This window comes from Mustela lutreola, chromosome 7 (assembly GCF_030435805.1).
Source record: "Mustela lutreola isolate mMusLut2 chromosome 7, mMusLut2.pri, whole genome shotgun sequence".
In the NCBI taxonomy this organism is placed as follows: domain Eukaryota; kingdom Metazoa; phylum Chordata; class Mammalia; order Carnivora; family Mustelidae; genus Mustela; species Mustela lutreola.
The window spans coordinates 21,106,910-21,127,707 of NC_081296.1; the positions used below are offsets into that span (position 1 = coordinate 21,106,910).

Sequence of the window (20,798 nt, forward strand, 5' to 3'; positions counted from 1 at the left end):
CAGACCCAAGACATGCCAAAAATAAAAACTAAAGGTTTCAAGTCTTTACAGATTGTCTGTCCTCTCATTGGTGTTTCAAGAAAGTTTTATTGGAGAAAGCAAAATAATTCTATCACCAGTGATATCTTGAGTTCACAAAGGGACTTTTTTGTAAAGCCCTCAAATTAACTTTTCATTTAGTTTCAGTGTAAGTAAGTAAAATAAATAGATGACAATAATAACATTAGCACGCTTCTCCAACACTCACTGTGTATCAGACACTTGATGCCTATCATCTCATTTAATCCCCACAGAAAGGCAATTTTAATTACCTACTTACAAAGAAAGAAACTGAAATTTGGAGAAAGGGAGTAACCGGTTAAAAGGAAAGAGAGGTGATTAGGATTTAAAGCCGGGTTGTACATCTCAAAGCGTAAATACTGAGCTCAGGCAATTCCGCCTAAAGGGGGGCTGATGGCCAAGGCTATCCTGGGGAGTGAGGCCTGGAGCAGAGCCTCTCTCCCTCTCCACCTGACCTCACACTATCAAAGGCTAAGGGTCACAAGCCTGTTGCCCATCTGGTTCATGTCCATCTAGGAGAGGATTAGAGATGTGTTGTTCTTCATGGAAACCCTTCTTTAGATACTAGATTCAGCTATGATAGTAATAAAACTACACACATTATTTCAAGTGAAGTCATTAGAATTAGACCTTCTTTTTCAAGACCTGACTTGAGCATGAAACCTTGTATCTTCAGGCCAAAATTGATTCACTCACAGCAAGGATTATACATGGCTCCATACCCCATTTAATGTTTTCTTAATTTCGTCTACATAGGATCCTGGAATTTAGAGTTTTGAAAAAGACCTGTGAGATTCATCCTGTGAATTTCAGTAGAAGAATTTCTTTCTTTCTGATTAAGAATTTACTCTAACTCCTGGAAGATGTTTTTGCACTCGATTTCAATTGGGTTATTTTTATCGTGATCTCTATCACTGATGTCATTCTTAAAGTTTTTTTTTTTTTTTTTTTTTTTTTCCGGACAGAGAGAGAGATGACAAGTAGGCAGAGAGGCAGGGAGAAGCAGGCTCCCGGTCTAGCAGAGAGGGCTCGATCCCAGGTCCCTGAAATCATGACCTGAGCCGAAGGCAGAGGCTTAACCCACCGAGCCACCCAGAAGTCCCCACCGATGTCATTCTTAACGAACACACACACTTACCATCTGGAATCAGATTTGCACTGCATCCACAACCACTCAAGAGTTGTTTATTTCTACCCCGACAAAAATCACCCTCTATGTTAAGTACATGGCATCCATGGCCCAGATTTTTCCAAGTCTGTGCATCTCTCTGGCTTCTGGCATGGGACGCGCTCAGGTGAAATCTTCCCCCTAAGTGTAATCTTGTAAATGAGTGAGAGAATTATCAGCTTCGTCTCTAAACACCAGTTTCACAGTTCAGGCTTGCGGACACCAGCTGCTCCCTAAATACAAGTTTGTTGAAATGATGGAAGCCCCCAGTAAATATCCAAATCTATTGTTTCCAAAATATCTTTGGAATGTGACATGTTTTTAGTTTAATAATAATTAAGTAGACTCTTGGACTCGATACCATGTTTGAAGAAAGACTTAAGAAGTGATAACAGTTATCATACACCCACAACACAGCCCCACAACCTGAGCTGTCTTTGATGTCCTCAAGTTCAGAGGCATTTAATCACGGAGAGCTCTTCGAGGCAGAAATGTGCATTGCCGGTCATTTATGCTCCCCAAGCAGAAGATCTAATTTCTGGCCTTCGGTTCCCTCCTACTCACCCCTGGGATCTCCTTCGGGATTTTCCAGGGTTCTTCTGCTGCTCTGCACACGTGGAATGGGGTTAGAGCTGCACACTTCCCATCAGAAGCAGCTCTGGCTGGACTGGGAGCTAGGAATGGCCCCAAGATAGGTAGGTATCTGCCCACCTTTCCTCAGGGCGCAGATCTAGGAGAGGCAAAAGCCCTGCTTCCAGTAAGGGCCTTATCTAAAACTGTATCTGTACCTCACCTTACAAAGGAGAAAAGAAAGATTCTGGGTCCAGGTTCTCAGCCGTGGATCTAGCAGAGTCCAGATCTCTGGGTTTCCTGTCCAGGACACCATCATGTATAACAGGGACCCCCAAATCGGGGGTCCTTGTAGTTCTTAAGAATTCCCAGAAGGAGCAGTAGAAACCCTGCAATTTTTTTTTTCCCTACCTTCCGAAATGCCTAGGAAACCCCACATTTATTAAGGAAACCACACAGTGTACTTAGTAAATGTGGTGGGGTGTTTTCCAATTAATGATATTCATGGGGAGTCAAAAGAAGATAATTAAAGTGGCCCTTGAACTACAGCATATAACGCGCGTGCTCAAGAGCCGTGGGAGAACGTGAGCTTGCACGCACCTATTTCATAGCCCCCGCGGGTGGATATGCGTGTGTATGGGCCAACTTCACAGAGATCAATAACCATTTGCCCTGTGGGTCCCTGTGACTGCGGCCACCCCTTTGGGAGAATGCCTGCATCGGACTGAGGTCAGGGGCTCTCAGATTCCATAAAATGAACTCAGCAGAAGTCAATAGAAAGGCAGGAGAGGCGAGACAGGAGACAGAGAATACACAAAGGAAGGTCTCCGAATTTTTCAAGCACCCACTTGTTTTCTTTTCGCTTTATGACACTTGACCTCACCTGATCGTACGCCTAGATTCCATTGCAAAGTGAAGAGATTTGCTCTGAGGCCGGCTGACGGTTTCCCTACGCAGCACATAGGGAGGAAAAAGGACCCCAGTTGTTCTTTTTGAAAAGGGATATAGGCAAACAGTGGAGTCTCCAGAATCCGCCCCCCACACACACACACACCCCGCAATCAGCCAGGTCTGTGTGGGTGGGGTTCAGCTTTGCGGATCCCAGGTGAACTTGGAAATGGGGCCTAGGATCTGGATGTTTGCTGCTCGTTCTTCCTCCAGATATCCACAAATGTGATTTCTGGCCATCGCCCTGTGCTCTGATGCAGGGACGGCTGCACCAGTGGGGTCCCAGCACTGACAGGGGCCTCACTCCCCGCGCCGCCCACTCCCCCGCGTGGTCCCAGCCTCTTGGCACCGCGCTCCTGAGCAGATGGGCACGAAAGCATCCTGCCAGGAAAACAGTATGTCTCTCCTGTTAGTAGTTTAGAGGGAAGCTCACCGTCCCCGAATTCCAGCTGAGAAGTTTGGATCCTATAGTTCTGTGCCTGGAGGAGGGAAAATGTGGCTACTCTAACGCTTCGTTTGTATCTTTTTATTTTTCGAGGATTTATTCATGAGCAGGAAAAAAAAAAAAAACAACCCACGACTTTCACAGGAAGTGGAGATTAAAAATAATTGATGCTTAAAACTTGAGCGTTAGAATTTAATTTTCCAGATAACTTTTCTCAGTGCCAAAGAACCCCCCTTTTCAAAGGAAATATTAATTCAGAGCCTCAGTGTATAGCAAAAATAAACAGCCAGAGGGTTTTATGGAGAGGGGCTGGGCTGAAGAAGGATGAGTCCTCACCCTCCCTGTTTCAGCCTTCTGGGGCTTGGAAGAACACCTTTTTTTTTTTTTTTTTTTTTTTTTAAAGATTTTAAATACTTATTTGAGAGAGAGCACAAATGGGGGAGGGGCAGAAGAGACTTCTTTTGAGCAGGGAACCCAACCTGGGGCTCCATGTGAGGCAGGATCCCTGGACTCTGAGATCATGACCTGAGCAAAAGGCAGAGGCTTAACCGACTGAGCCACCCAGACGCCCCAAAGAAGAATACTTTTAAGAGCTACTAAAAGGCACCGATCCCTGTCAAACTGGAAATGTCCCCTTTAAGGATACCCATTTGTATTCCTATCAAGCATGTATACCTAGTATGAATGAATGCATAGATCGCAAGGCTTGTGAATAGTACATAAATAATTAGTTCTTATGCTTGCATGGGGATCCAGAGTAGGGAAGAGCATTGTGTGGCCCCCATTATTCTGTGAGCAGGCCCAGGCCAAGGTTCGTTTTTTTTAAGATTTTATTTATTTATTTATTTATTTGACAAAGATCACAAGTAGGCAGAGAGGCAGGCAGAGACAGAGCGAGGAGGAAGCAGGCTCCCCGCCGAGCAGAGAGCCCAATGTGGGGCTCGATCCCAGGACCCTGAGACCATGACCTAAGCCAAAGGCAGAGGCTTTAAACCACTGAGCCACGCAGGCACCCTGCAAGGTTCACTTTTAACTGCATTCACTGGGCCCCTGATATTGCAATGAACCTGGGAGATACACAGCTGAAGCCCAGCAGAGCGTGATTTACCTGGCCTCGAGCTTCTAGGCCAATCCAGGGCCTCGTGGAACAAGGAAATGAAGAGCCATATGCCCTGTCACACAGCAGCTCCCCCAACTCTATAAGGCTCTTCTTACCAACCCAGACCAGACTATACCCCTTACTCCTGAGATGTTTTCAACTAGTTCAGAAGCAACCCACAAATGTGCCTGGTTTGGCTCTCCCAGAGTGTGATATGATATGACACATAAAATAAACCATGCATATAAAATGAAATGTACATACCGACTAAAGCACACATGTGAAATATGCATATGTAAGATAACCTGCATATATATAAAATAATGTGCATATCTAATATATGCATAATACACATAGGCATAATGTGTGTATAAATGCACATATATCCAGGGGCACCTGGGTGGCTCAGTGGGCTAAAGCCTCTGCCTTCAGCTCAGGTCATGATCCCAGGATCCCAGGATCGAGCCCTGTGTCAGTCTCTCTGTTCAGCGGGGAGCCTGCTTCCTCTTCTCTCTCTCTCTGCCTGCTTCTCTGCCTAATTGTGATCTCTACCTGAAAAATAAATAAATCTTCAAATATATATATATATATATACATATATATGTATATATATATCCAGTATTTTTTTTTAATCTAGAGATTCCATCTTTTAAAATGGAAATGGTAGATGGAGACATGGCTTCTGCCTTAGAGGTGCAAACACTCTCAGGTTTGCCTCATCTCTTTTTTTTTACTTTATTTATTTATTTGACAGAGCATAAGCAGGGGAAGTAGAAGAAGGAAAAGGAGAAGCAGGGTCTCGATCTCAGGACCCTGGGGTCATGACCTGAGCCAAAGGCAGATGCTTAACCCACTGAGCCACCCAGCTGTCCCTCTCATTCCATTTCTTGGCTTTACACACCGTCTATCTGTTCTTGATTCACCAAGTTCTGTCTAGAGTTTGCCTCTCCACTGAGCTCCAGACTAAGGAATCCAACAGCCTCCTGGATCTAACCCATTTGCTTAGATCTTAAATATATGTCTTAAACTTAAGGTGGCCAAATCAGATCTCATTGTCTCCCCACCCCTCTGACTTCCATCCTGGCTCTTCTTCATGCATAACAGCACACTCAGCAATCTTAGTACCCACTTTACCCCCAGACTCAGGTATTCTTGATTTTTGTCTTCCGCACACTGTCAACACTAAATCCACCAAAGAATCCTTCTGTTTCCATTGCCCCTTCTTCTGACTCTGTTGCTATAATCCTGGTTAATAGCACTCCCGTTGCTTGCCTCCTAACTGGTCTCCCTGCTGCTACTTCCATTATTCAAGAATCCATTCTTCACATGGCAGAGTGATCTTTAAGCAATGTAAATAAGACCATGTCATTCCCCAGTCTTAAAAATCTCCCTCAACTTCTTAATGTATTTACCATGAAATCCAAACTTCATCCTGGGTCATCTGGTCCTACACAGTCCTCATCTCGTGCTATTTTCCCCCTTTTTCCATTATGATCCAGCTATCAGAATTGTTTCCGTGTTTGTTAGACATAACAAGCTTACTTGTACCTTAAGGTCCTAGAACTTGCTTGGAATGTCCACATGTGTTCACACCAACGCTTTTATATAATCCAGGTTTCAGCTCAAATACCACATCTTCAAAGGCAATTTCTTGATCACTTAAATAAGACACCCCAGCCCCCCACAAATATCTATCTTACCACTCAAGGTTTTTTCCTAGTGAATTGCCAAACTCTTACCATTGTCTGAGATTACCATGGGTTTTTTTGTTTTTGTTTTTGTTTTTTGTTTTTTGCATGCTTGTTTATTTTACATCTTTCCTCTTTAGAATACAAGCTTCCTATTCTACATGATGCTAGCCCACCTTATTAACCTGTGTGTCCCCACAGCCCAGCACAGTGCCTGTCCCAGAACAGGGGGCTTGTTGAGTGAATATTCTGCGTTATCATCATCACATTGATTCTAAGCTAAAGACAATACCAATGTTGAGGCAACATAAGCTCTTACCCTGCTCTTCATAGTCTGCTTGACCTTGGGCAAGGTACTTGACTTTTTTCCAGACCATAAACTGGGATTTTAGGAAAGAGGCTGAATCTAGCACCTTTGATGAGGCTGGAAAGGGAGCTCTTTAATTGGAGAAAGAGCAAAAATAGAAAACAAGGGACTGGACTGTTGGTAAGGAGAAAGGTGGGAGAGAGAAGGGTCTGCTGTCTTGGGAGGAAACTGGTGTATGGTGATGGAAAAGCCCTGTGAAAATGAAAGTCATTGTAGCTCAAGAAATAGTAGCACCTTTAGTTTGGGATGAGGTGGAATTTACCCCTAATATTTGGAAATGCTTCATCAGGATGAACTACCCTTAGCTACCACACCAATGAAATGGAGCATAATGACTTAACCACAATAAGCACAAAAATATGTTGTATCATCTCTATCAGTTGTCTTGAGATCGGGGAAATGGCCCCACGGGGTGAACAGTGACAGAATATTAGAACTCTTATGAATATTGATTTTGTCTCATCGTTCTTTATTACAATTCTGTCTATGTTTAATATACATAGTATTTCCTTAGAGTAATACATGTAAACCACATGTGAGAGCCTATACCCAAAGCAAGACTGCATACAGCTACAGCTCCTTTTTTGCCTTCCCGATAAGCATTTTTGGTCAATGTTGTAGATATGACTAGTTTTGATGATGCATATTGCTCTGTATTTCACCTTATATTTCAACTGTATGTTTAAAATGTATGGAAGACTTTCTACAACCAGATGATGTTCTCATTAAGAACAGAGTTCATGTCAGGGGAATATGTCAGTGGCTCAACTGGTGAAGCGTCCGACACTTAATTTCAGCTCAAGTCATGATCTCAGGGTCATGAGATTGAGCCCCACAATGGACTCTGCACTAGGCATGGAGCCTGCTTAAGATTCCCTCTCTTCCTCCGCCCCTTCTGCCCTGCTCTCACTCTCTCTACATATGTGTATATAAAAAGAGAGAGAGCCCATGTATCATACATCCACTATCTGCCTGGTTTCCACAGAGACCAGCAGAATGTCTCACAGAGTGACGTCCAACAATCCAGAAGTTCTGGTTGACTGATGGCTAGAGAGTAAGCAAATCCTTCTCTGACCACACTGTGAGAGGGACAAAATAGAGTGGGAGAGTTTGTTCTCTATTATCTTCCTTTAAGAAAAGTGGAGGAGTGCCCTCTCTTAAGTTGGAATTTGGATATGCTTCACTTTTTCCAGAATCTCATGAGGAAATTATGTAATTTTGGTCTTTAAAACGGAAGGAAACCAAGAATGAGTCCCAGAGAAACTAAAATGTTTGCCAGCTATAAAACAGTCATCATCATTATCACCACCATCATATGCATATGTGTGTATATGCTTGTTTTATACCATGTGGATATCCTTCCTTCTGTATACACCTTATATGTACATATATATGTACATATACACACATACAAATATGTGTATGTAATATACATGTCTCTCCCACATATAAGACTTACACAAATAATAGGCACAGACACACAACTGTCAGTTTGAATATCTTTCAGGGTCACAATGATGCGTAATTTTCTGAGTCAACATAAAAGGCATATGTGATGTCACTACGGCTTTGATATTAGAAAAGATTCTATGAAAGCTTTTTACCCACCTTCCTCTGTGCTCCAGATATTGCTAATTTAATTGCTAGAAATGTAAATATATATTAATGAGTACTTTTTCCTATCATCGTTTTATGGATTGGAAAAATGGTAAGCCTTTCTTTTGCACATCTATAATTATTTAATGATATCTACATAAAGGCTTTTAATTATATGGGAATAGTAATAATAATTATAAAGGCCCACACTCAGCTGATAAAATACATATTGCTCAAGAAAAATTATTATGTCCATTAAAATGAATTATTTCTGCCAGTGAATGGCTCACATGACATTTTTCAACAATTGAAACATATTCAATGTTCAGTTTTTATACTTACTGAAGAAAAAAAGACTGGTTTGTGAAATCCAAAAAAAATTTTTTTGTTCATTTCTTTTACCCCTCTTAAGACTTTTACTTATTTTCTTATTCTGTTGGTGCCAACGATGTGCCTAACGAATCTAAAAAGAATCGTACAAAGAAAAATTAGGGTTGATTTTGCATGTTGAAATTTAGTGTCAAGTTGATATCACGGAATAGTGGAATCAAGTTTTACTATCTTTGTGTGTATGTCAGTGTGTGCTTACGAGCCACCAACCAGCTTCCAGCTCCCCATGGAAGAAGTCTTGTCACATCTTTTTTCTCTTAACCAAAATGGTAACATCCAGATTGCTATAATTTTCATAGATATTCACCAATATTTGTAAAATCAAGATGAAACAAAAATCTAATATTTATGCATGTGATAACTTCTAAAATAGTGGTTTTATCCTGATATATAACTTGTGTTAAAATTACACTAAATAATTTAAAAGAGGAAACCATTATCTTTTTAAAAGGACTCAAAATTGAGAATTGAGTGTCCTTAGGTGAAGTTGGCAGCTAACCAAACAACATTAAAGACATTATCGCAATGCCAACAGCAAAGTTTTGTTACCATTTCTTGTTTTCTGAAAACTTAAAAAGGAACTATTATTTTATTTTTTACAAAAGCGTTTACCTTTTTTGGCCTAATACAAAGAAATGATACTGAAATAACCTCCTGAAATGAGAATATTTCTATACTGTGTTTCAAAATTTGGGTTTGAAGAGTGGGGGGTGAAGAAATTAAGCTGGTCAATGCGATTAGTGTTTCAAAAATAAAAAAAGAGAGAGAAAGAGAGAGAGAGAGAGTCCAATTAGAAGTATCCTGGGGTTATTAGCGATAACAGTGCTCATATCCAATTAAGATGAAAACCATTTTACCAGCTTAATGTGCCACCTCTGGCAGTGTGGGTTTATTAGTTTTATCAGACTTGAGAACTGAAACTTGAAATGATACGTACACTGGGTACCAAAGAGATGCTGTTAAGACTTCGAGAGATAATTGGAATAAAATGAGATGCCTCACAAGTTGTTGATTAACAAGTATTGTGGATTTGGGGCAGGGGTAGCAATTGGTCAGTCAGTGCTTGAAAGGACAAGACTCCCTGGGCTGTGCCAGGGGATTCTGGAGGCAAGAAGGTACTTTGATGTCCAAAAATGCAGCAAGAGGGCATATTCATATAAGACAAGATAGCCTTCGAAATCCACAATGCACCTTCTCCATAAAAAATCGAGTGAACAGAAGCAGTTGTTTGTGATGAATGTCAAGTTTCTTGTTTTCCCTTCCAGATTAAAGGATATAATAACTAATGACTGGTATTAGTAATTAATAAGAAAACCTCTCGTATTATCCTCACGCTTTCCAAGACAGGCAACGCATCAGTAAAACTTATTTTTTGTTAATTAAGTTTTATTCCTTTATGTTTTTAAACAACAGCATGAACCTTTCAAAAACATTATCTTTACATTTCTGTACCACCCATCTGAGTACCACAGAATGATTAAAAGCAAACAAATACATACACAATAAAGCTTCCCACTTAGGCAGCCATAAAAATCACTGTTGCGTTGCTTCAATAGACATCTCCTTGACTAATAAAATTCTTGTCACTCATTTCTGAAGCTGGTGGGGGAAAGCCTTTATTGTGCAAGCATTGTGTTCTGGATGCTTGTCTCTGGTAAAATATTCTGTGCACGGTCAGGAATGTGTCATGAAGTTGTTGGTGAGATGGCCCTGTGGCAAGGCTGCACTGGTGACCAGTGGTCTCGTGCGGGTGGTTCTTCTAGAAAATACAACAGTATTCCTCTGCTGGAGTGTCTGAGCCCACTTATGGAAGACCCCTTCTATGACCCTAAGGCATAAACAAGAGACACTGGGGATAAGTGTGGCCCATTCTCAGAGAGGGAGGGTGGCGTGATGAAGTAAAGAAACTCAGGCCATTTCTGTTCAGTTGTGAGATACATGAAATATTAATACGGAGAACTGTGTTTTGGTAGTTATGGTGCAATTTCAAATCATACCCATTTCCTGTGAGTCTTTCAACTTCATAAAGGAGTGAATGTACTATAATGTTGGCAGAGTGTAGGTTTCTTTTGGCCAACTAGAAAGCCAAGGGCTCTGAATATACCTTATGTTGGCACAGGTCACATGGAACTCTTCTAGAAAACAAAGCAAAATGAAGATTAAAGAAAAAGTCATGAAGTTTTTTCATGTGTACAGACACATTCCCCAGATTTTTTAAATCAATGCACCTTAGAGCCAAAAGCAATGATTACCAGTTGGTAATTTTCAAAGGGGGACATTTATGGAGCTAGTAGAATAGCATGTGTTCACATTGTTTCTAAAGTTATATATATTCCTTGGTGCAGAAGCCAACTTGCTGAACTAGTATTAGTCACCTTCTAGGTGAACATTATGACCAAGATGGCATGAACATTACTGAAAATAAGTCTTAATGAATCAATGGAGTAACTTTAATGTACAAGAAAGGATCATACATATTTGGGCTTTCCATTCATTACAGTGAAAAACTTACTTCCACAAAAATACAAGGAGTTAGACATGTGTTTTAGATGATAGAAGAAGAATAGCATTGGAGATAATGCTCATTAGCTGTCAAAGGCATTTGGTGTCATCCGTAAATTTAAGCTTCTTTAATGTTATAGTGGATTCCTAAGTTCTGTAAGAGCCTGTAAGAGAGTATGGTTTGATATTCCTGTCTTTTCTTCTTCTCAAATAAAATGAAGAGAGGTGGGGGGGGGCGGGAAATGGAACTGAATTTATTCATTTTAAAAAACTAAAAGGCACCATACTGAGAAGTGTTACACAACCACAACTGAGACAATGAGGATAGGCCTAGAAGTTGGTTTGGAATATATTTTAAGTCCTATAGGCAACAGTCTCAATTCACCTCAAGCTATGAACATAATAAAAGCCTTGAAACATTCATTTTGGGACATATCCCTTGCAAAAAATAAAGAAAACCCAGATAGTTTATTATTGTTTCACTGATTTTACTCCATCCAAAGAAAAAAATAGTGTTATAAACATTCTTCCAGAATTTTTTTTCTATTTAAAAGAGAAAAACTAGGGTACCTGCGTGGCTCAGTGGGATAAGCGGCCTACTCTTGGTTTTGACTCTGGTCACGATCTCAGGCTGGTGAGACTGAGCCCCAAGTCAGACTCCGTGTTCAGTGGGAAGTCTGCTTGAGATTCTCTCTCTCTTTCTCTCTCTCCCGTTACCCCTTCCCCATGTGCTTTCTCTGTAAAATAAATAAAAATCTTAAGGGAAAAAAAAGGAAGAAAACCCTAACCCAAAAAGCAAAGACCGTAAAAGCAAAAATAAACTGGGGAGACTAAAATTAAAAAGCTTCTGGATATCAAAGGAAACCATTAAAACAAGGAAAAGATAGCCTATGGAATTGGAGACAATATTTGTAAATCATGTATCTGATTACAAGTTAATATTCAAAAGTGTATAGCAACAACTTGTATAACTCAATAAACAAAAACTCCCAGCAATCTGATTTAAGAATGAGCAGAGGGATTGGGAGGGAGACAAACCATAAGAGACTCAATCTCACAAAACAAACTGAGGGTTGCCGGAGGGAGGGGTTAGGGAGAGGGTGATGGGGTTATGGACACTGGGGAGGGTATGTGCTATGGTGAGTGCTGTGAAGTGTGTAAGCTTGATGATTCACAGACCTGTACCCCTGGAGCAAATAATGCATTATATGTTAATAAAAATAATTAAAAAAAAAAAAAAAAGAACGGGCAGAAGCACTAGATAGACTTTTTTTTTTTTTTTTTTCCCAAAGAAAGCATGTAGATAGCTGACAGGTATATGAAAAGGTGCTTGACGTCACTAATCATCAGGAAAATGCAAACTAAAACCACAATGAGATATCCCTTTATGTCTGTTACAATAGCCATCATCAAAAAGACAAGAGATTACAAGAGTTGGCGTGAAGGTGTAGACAAGGGAACCCTTGTGCACTGTTGATGAGAATGTAATTTGGTTCAGCCACTATGGAAAACAGTATGGTGCTTCCTCAAAAAATTAAAAATAGAACTACTGCATGATCCAGCAATCCCACTTTTTAAAGTATATTTTCAAAGTAAATGACCACAGGACCTTGAAGAGATGCACTCCCATGTTCATAATAGCATTATTCACGATAGCCAAGACATAGGAACAACCTAAGTGTCCATCAGTGGATGAAAGAATAAAAAAGATGATATAGTCATACAGTTGAATATTCTTCAGCCATGAGAAAGAAAGAAATCCTGCTATTTGCAACAATGTGAATGATTCTTGAGGGGATTATACTAAGTGAAATAAGTCAGACAGAGAAAGACTAATACTCAATGATATCGCTTATGTGTGTTATCTTAAAAAAGTCAAATACATAGAATCATACTAGAATGATGGTTGCCAGAGGCTTGAAAATGGAGGAAAATGCAGATGTTGGCCAGAATACAAACTTCCAGCTATAAGACAAATAAATTCTGGGGATCTACTGTACAGTATAGTGATTATAGTTAATAATACTGTATTACAGAGTTGAAAGTTGCTAAGATGGTAGATCTTAAATGTTCTCACCACAAAAAAGAAATATTAATTATGTGATGTGGCTCAGGTGTTAGTTCACACTATGGTGATAATCATTTTTGCAGGATCTATCCAATCAACAACACTGTACAACTTAAACATACACCATTATTTCAAATGACAAATAGTGTCCATTTGTACCTGTGTGTCTGCCTGCCTTAGTTACCTATTGCTGCAAAACCAATGACCACAAATTGAGCAATTTAAAGAATACATATTTACTATCTCTTTTGGGTAGATTAGGAATCTGGACACAACTTAGCTAAGTCTTCTGCTTCAGGATCTCTTACAAGGTTGCAATCAAGCTGTTAGCATCTTGATCTCATATTATCTGAAAGTTCATCTCATCTGAAGGTTCGATTGTGAAGGAGTGACTTCAAAGATCGCTTTTGTGTTTGTCAGTTACCATTATTCAATTTCTTTTAAGCTGTTGGAAGGAAAGATTTATTTCCACCTGGCTGTTGTCCAAAGGCTGCCCTCAGCTTACTGCCACTAAGATCTAGCCTACATGGCACTTTGCTTCCTCAAAGCCAGCAAGGAAGAGTTGGCTTGGAAGACAGAAGTTATCATTCTACATAATATAATTACAGAAATGATATTCCATCACTTTTGCTCTATCCTTATCTGTTAGAAGTAAGACACAAGCCCACACTCAATGGGGAGGAGATTAGGCAAGAGTATGAATACAAACAAGCAAGGGTCCCTGGGGTCCTCCTTCTTATAGTCTGTCTCAGACTGTAGGTCAAAGATTGAAGGTGTTAAAATCACCTGAAAAATGTTGGTAAGGTATATTTACATAGAAAAGGTATTTCTAAAAAAAAAAAAAAAAAAAAAAAAAAAAAAGAAAAGGTATTTCTGGCCATGATAAGAGATATGTAATTCATCTCTGCAAAGTTATAGAGATAAGAGATATGTAATTCATCTCTGCAAAGTTATAGAGAAAAAAAGTTTATCTTTAATAAGTCTAAGTTTTTAATTATTTATTTTTTAGGTTTAAAACGTGATCTGATTTGGGTATTTCTGTCATTATCAGAAAACATTTAAATTTGTTAGATGTTAAAAAATATCCTTGTGCTTCCCCTTGTGGCTTTCATAATTTAAAATTTAATTGAATTTAAAACATCTTAATTGGTAAACAGTGAGTATATACATACTTAAACTCACCACCTCATTTATTTTTTAAAAAATAGAAAAATTTATTATAATATGGCTTTTACTGCATGTGAGTTTGACGTTTTGCCTGACAATATAGATGTGAGCAATAGTAATTATGGGATAGGAATGTTTCTATTATTGGTAATAAATGTTACTTATTTGAAAACTATCTCTATTCATCTCCTTCAAGATCTCATTTAAAATGAGCATTCCTTAACATATAGAACTGTCGAATTACCATGACATACACCTGAAACTAATGTAATATTATATGTCAACTATACTTCATTGATTAAAAAAATTAAAAATAAAATGATTAAAGTCAAATGCACATACAGAAAGATGCAATCACAAGGAAAAGGGACTCATGACAAAACACTATGGCTATCAGTGTCCCAGTTTGCTAATATCTGCAAGTATTTTCCCCATTTCACCAATGATTTGGGGTTCCCACAGCTGAAAGTCCATCCTTGTGTAGCCCAGGGCTCTCCACCTTTCCACAGATTGGCCTTTAATTGCCATAAACAGCAGCTTGAATTATTGGCTCAACTGATGGAAATGTGCTCAGTCTTTTTGCCAATAAGAGCTTCTTTCCATTATATTGCCCCCCCCTTGTTTTAAAGACGATAAGAAAAACGGGCAATAAATTAATGACTTTTTAAAAGCCTAAACTAAAACATTTGTGAATAAAATGGAATTTAATGATAAGACACAGACTGTCCAGCTTCATTCTCATTAAAGAGGAAAGTATTTATGTATCTAGTAAAGGCTTAAAAATAACTAAGCAGCCAGCAGCACCAACTTAAAGTTGGGAAATAATGAATCTGCAAATCATTATTGATTAAACTGTGAATTCAAGATCGCTTCTTAACCTAAGAACGTTTCTTGACCCATACTTTCTTTTTTCTTTTATTTTGTCAAATGAGTTCAACTCAATTAGTAGTATTGAACATTTATCTGATGTGCGGAACTCTAGGAAAGTGAAAAATGCTCAGATTCAGTCTTTGGCCTGCTTGCCAGGAGCTTAGTTTGCCTAAGTAATGTCAGGGCTTTCTTCCAATCCAACCCCACTTGTTCCTCAAGGCAAAAGTCTAGGTCATTCACTTACAGAACATTCTGTCCTTTGGCCTGTGCATGTACAGTACATTTAGATCCTTAGCAGAATTCCTTGGTTCCATCAGGACAATCGCCTTCCTCTAGACAGTGAAGCAGCAGGTATAGTTTTGTATGGAGAGTAGGGGCCGGATCAGTCACAGAACAGTGGTGGGAACCAGGAGGCTCCATTCACAAAGGAGCTAATGAAAGCAGAGAGTCCAAGCCCACCAGCATCTTCTAGGACCTCCTGGGTGTCAGGCTTTGGGAGAACCAAGTGGAAGAAGACTGCAATGTTTTCTCCATGTTGCATGGAGAAGATATCCAGACTGGGAGCCCTGAGGTTTCAGTTCTGGCTTTGCCACTTACTCATCAGATCAATGCTCTTGGACACATTTTAATCTGTTTCTTCCTCTGTTAAAATTAAAACTGAGATTAATAAAAGTAAACTATATAAATCTTCTCTCGTTTTCATAATGAATGGCAGCTAAGGAAAATACTTCAACCATAAGATCAAAATCTTAGTAACGCTTGCATTCCTTGAATTAACTCTATGCATAGTAGGTTAAAATATGGAAGCAAGTATTTACAAAGGAAAAGAGTCTACGTTTTCTGATGCATTTTCTATGTTTGATGTTCTGCAATATATACGTTTGCTGCTTTGGCTGAACTTTATTAAAGGTTTATGATAAGCCAGGTGCTGAGTCACTTACGGACCATATTACTGTATCTTCCTAGCGACCCTTTGAATTAGTACCATAAGTACCATTCTCACTTCACAGATGAACAGACTCTGGCTTAGGAACACCAGGGGCCCTGCCCAAAGTCCCACAAGGAGCGCCTATGGAGTCTGCCAAACTTCAGGTCTCTGGTTTTGGTTTTTGTTTCTTTTTTACCACCAGTGTATCGAGATAAAGTAGTGTTGGATGAGCTCTCTAAGAGTCTTCATGCTAACCAATTGTCCAGACATAGGTATCCTCAATGAATATAAATAAGAGAAGAGAAGTGAGTCATACTGTTGATAAGTGCCCCAGTTCTGACCTCAAAAGTCCTTCCTTTTTCACGATGCTTCTCATGGAAATAAAATATTAATCAAATCCTATTTGAAATACTAGCTCCTGATATTTCTCTCTATAATAGTAGGTCTTTGACCGTGTTTCAAGGGTTTCTATTTATTTAGCATTTAAACTTTCTCCCTTTCAAATTCTTTGTCTAACCAGTGTTTCCAGATGGCTCTCTTAACCCATCCAAATCCAAATCACATCAACACATCCCTTTTTCTTCTATCTCTGATAATTACTGCCACTCCAGTGCATGCTTGGTCACATACCCCTAGAGCCGTGTGTGTCCACCTTTGGCCCCTGGAAGACTGCAAGCAGAGCTCAGGGTCTTCAGATCCCAGGTGTCTGGAACCCCATAGGAACACACAAGAGATCATGGAAGGCAAAGCACACAAACACACATTCATGAGTTGCAGTTGATTCCACTTCAAAGACACTTAAAAAAAAAATTTCTCTGTCTTTTTTCAATTTTGGTAAGGATGAATTCCTTAAAATAAACATGCTTGACAAAATAATGTATTTACACTTTACAAAGGAGGGGGGGAATATTTCTCATAGCCAACTTTTGCCATCCCAATTTACCTAGGATGGAAGACTTTTACAGGAATTTTTTTTTTTTTTTTAAGTTTTAAAACTACCTCCTTACAAAACATTTTGAAAGCAACAACAAACAGTAAATTGTATTCCCAGCATGGTGAAACACACTAGAATACAGTGAAAACGAGATTTTTTAAAACCGGATTTTTAAGATACATTTGCTTACAAACACTAAATACTTTGTCTTCTCACTTACAGAAAATAATTAAAAACTCTTTTTGAGAAGTACAATCTGGCCATAAGGTGAAAACATCATGGCTCCCAGGATCAGATTTTGACCAAGTAACTTCAGCTTGCCTCTTTGGTAAAAGTTTAGAGTGAGTTTTGTGTTCATTGAGCATATCAAGGTGTGGTGGGGTGGGGTGGGGGGGTGACAGTGCATTGAGTGGTGAGGCAGGGAGTAATTGAGTATGGTTTCATCAAAAGTGCACTTTTGCATGACATCAAAAGTGCTCCCAAACCGTGTAACTGTTGAGTTAAAAACTGTGGTTTTCCTCTCAGGAGAGGACGATTTTTAAAATAATCTGAAATATTAATCCTCCAAGGAAAACGATCCAATGAGGAATTTAGTCCATGTAGTAAGTTCCTCTCCAACCACCGCCCCCCCCCCACTCCTCCCCTTCCTTCCATCTGAATATTTAACAGAAGAGAAAAGTCCTGCTCTATTTTTCTGCTGGAATCACAGCAGTTTCTGTTTCTAACCTAGGAAGAATGTGGTTGGGACTGAAAACCCCCCTGTCCTATTGTTAGACTCCCCAGCACTGATCCTTGCTTTTAACATCATAATGAAGGATGCTTTTTAGTGGATTATCTTGAGAAGGGATTAACGCCTTCAAGTCTTCTAGGGGGCAAGGTGTTTTGAGCCCTAAATACACACCAATTGCCTGCTTAACTTTTCATCTTATTTTGAAAACTGCCCAGCTGGAATTCAAATTCTTTTCCATAGAGCTGAATTTTATTAGTAGCAAAGTTGGAGTTGGTGGGGGGAGCAGATGCTAAGTATAAGCACGGTTCTTTTAATCTCGTGGGGCCAAATGTTTCAGCTATTTCACTGGGACAGGCACGTCAGGATAAGACTCAATCTAAATTTTGCTATAAACTCGGCAAAGGCGTAAACCCTCGCCCCATCTCCCAGGCCCATGACTGAATCTTGGAAGAAAACCGTACTTCTACTAGTGCTCTACCTTTAAACGCCCATTGTCCACGGGGTCCTCATTTCCTGGCTTATAACATTATCATCTGCGTTTTTTTCTTTTTTCTTTTAAGTCACACACGCACACACACTCAATTGAAAAGAGGACTAATTGCTCTATAATTTATAATCAAGTGGTTTCTCTAGCCTTTGCTTCTTATCTTAATAACCATTTATTTCTGTCTGCCTCTTACATTAATACTGAAATCTTGTGTTTGTTTCATATTGAACGCACCCCTTCCCCCATTTCTGTTACTAACTACCCCATTGTGCTATTGGATGATTTGTCAGGACACCAGATAGTCCTAAATCTGGTCTTTCTCCTACTTTTCTCTTAATTCCAACTTTTTTTTTTTTTTTTCCTTAGTGGCTTACGACTTTGTCTTTGTTCAACCTAAGACTTTTTTTTTTTTTCCCCACTGAAAACACTCATTTTCAGTGTGAAAATGTGGGAAATGCCTTCTATACACATCCACGACAAAATTTTTCTTAGAACTTTGTCTTTTGACATGTTGTTTTTTGTTTGTTTGTTTTAATCAAATAGCAATAGGAATCACCTGCAGTTTTAAAAAGGAAGGTACAGATAAATTAGAAAACGCTCTGCTCGTGGCATAAGAAGTTGCACACATGCGTACAACAAAAATAACGAGAGAAAGATCTCGAGAAAGTGAAGTTTCACGATTTTTTTTTTCAAACTCCGAGTTGCCAGGTGCACTTTCCTGTGAACAAAATGAAACGAACTCTTATTCTTTGTTTTAATATATAATAACTGTATTCCAGAGGCTCTGCTTTAATTGTAAATAATCCCCCGCATTCTTTCAATGTAAACTCTTTAAAGAGTCATGAATTTTATTTATACTCTCTCTCTCTCTTTGAGAGTCTTTTGTTTATTTGCTGTTTCGTTCTTTGTGAAATAACACTCCCAGAGGAAAATCCCCCTCTCTGCTTAAGGAATTAGGCCAGAGACAAAAGCAAGGCATTCTTTAAGCCTTGTTTTGTGCTAAGAGAAATGTTTGACATTTCTGTGGAGAGGTGTTTAGCTTGGATTCATTAGGTCTTAGGGACTCTTTTCTCTTTTCTGGCCTTTCAGATTCTGTCACTGTTTTTTTCTGTGTTTGGTAGACTGAAGAGAATTTACCAGGGTGTAATTAGGTTTCCTACATTCGAAGAGCAAAAAATCCAGTTGCTTTAAATGAGGAGACCACGTATTCCCCTCCATCAGCAGGCCTGAACCTGAATCCCACTTTCTGATGCCCCTCTGGGTGGGAGAACTTGTCGCAGCGGAAACAAGGAAGAGCAGAAAAGGGCTTTCACAGAAGTTTATGTCCTCATTGAAATAAATACCTCTTGTAAGCATCTTTAAAACAGTTACTTGACTCTCACGCCCACAGTTCGACCCAGGAGGGCTAAGACATTTGGTTATCCTGTGCTTTGTCTGGAAGCATGACATAAATTCAGCTTTAACATAATTTTTAATACAAAAAGAAAATGTGTGTGTGTGTGAAAAATATACAACACCTCGACTGGGTTCCTTCCTTCCCATGTTCATTTTATTTATTTATTTGTTTATTTACTTACTTACTTATTTATTTTCAGCATAACAGTATTCATTGTTTTTGCACCACACCCAGTGCTCCATGCAATCCGTGCCCTCTCCAATACCCACCACCTGGTTCCCCCAACCTCCCCCCCACCGCCCCCCCACCCCGTCCCTTCAAAACCCTCCGATAGTCTCTCATGGTTCACCTCCCCTTCCAATTTCCCCCACCCATGTTCATTTAAAGGATATCTGTTGCCTGGCCTAGAAAGCATATATTTTTGCCAGATCATTGCCCTTCTGCTTAAAAAGAGAGATGTTTTTGCTAGATTATTAGCTGCATCTCCTGAATTAGTAGAAGTTCAGCTATTTGGTAATTAATTCCCCAAGTCCTCAAGCCAGAAATAGGGCTTAGTCATCTTTTTTTTTTTTTCCTTTTCTCCTTGGATGTGACATTACATGCTATACACCCCAGTGATAGGTTCTTTACTTTTCACTATTGTTGCTGGTATGGAACCGGGGAAGGGGTGGAGTCAGGAAACCTTGAAGGCTCCTCCCAAGAACAATCCAGAGATGAGCATGTGTGAACCATACCGACCATACAGGCTCCTTTCCAACCAAATCCCAGCTGATGTTCCAAAGCTTGCCAGTCTCAGCCCATTGGCCTCTGACTTTCAGTTGAAGAAACCCACCCTCCAGTGACTGTTAGACCATGTGTTCTCCATCCATACCTCACCTCACAGAGTGATGACATTAATGGCGCAGCCGAGGAGCTCCATCGCCAAGCCCTCACCAGTGACATCCTTATTGGGACGCAAGCTTTCTCTGGCTGGCTGACAATACCCCTTTCGCAGATCTGGCTGGGAAAGTGTTAACCAAAAACAAAAGGCAAGCACATTATAGAAAGGCCTTGTGGCTATGATTGGAAAGACCAGATAACAAGATCTTTAACTAGTGGATTGCACCCTTGTCAAGGGTGTCTCTCTAACCCTCCCACATTCCACACCCCCCCCATGCCAAAAGTACTGAATTTCCTTATTGAAATTGTGGAGACCCTGTCAACCGTATCAGTGCAGCCCCATAAAGAAAGATGTGCATCAAGAACTAACTTCCTTTAGCCCACTGTCTCCAGGGACACTGTCACCTTGTGTCCCAATGGATGCTTTTCCACTGGACGTTGGACGTTACCATGTTTGTTAAAATCAATTCTGATCTTCATATTGCTTAAGAGAGCAACTCAGACTG

The 20,798-nt window shown here is 39.7% G+C and overlaps 1 long non-coding RNA gene across 1 annotated transcript in view; it reads left to right on the forward strand.

The window, feature by feature from the left end:
• LOC131835672 (uncharacterized) overlaps positions 1-20,798 on the forward strand; it is a 286,091-nt gene that overhangs the window by 74,731 nt on the left and 190,562 nt on the right. The gene's annotated exons all lie outside the window — the stretch shown is intronic.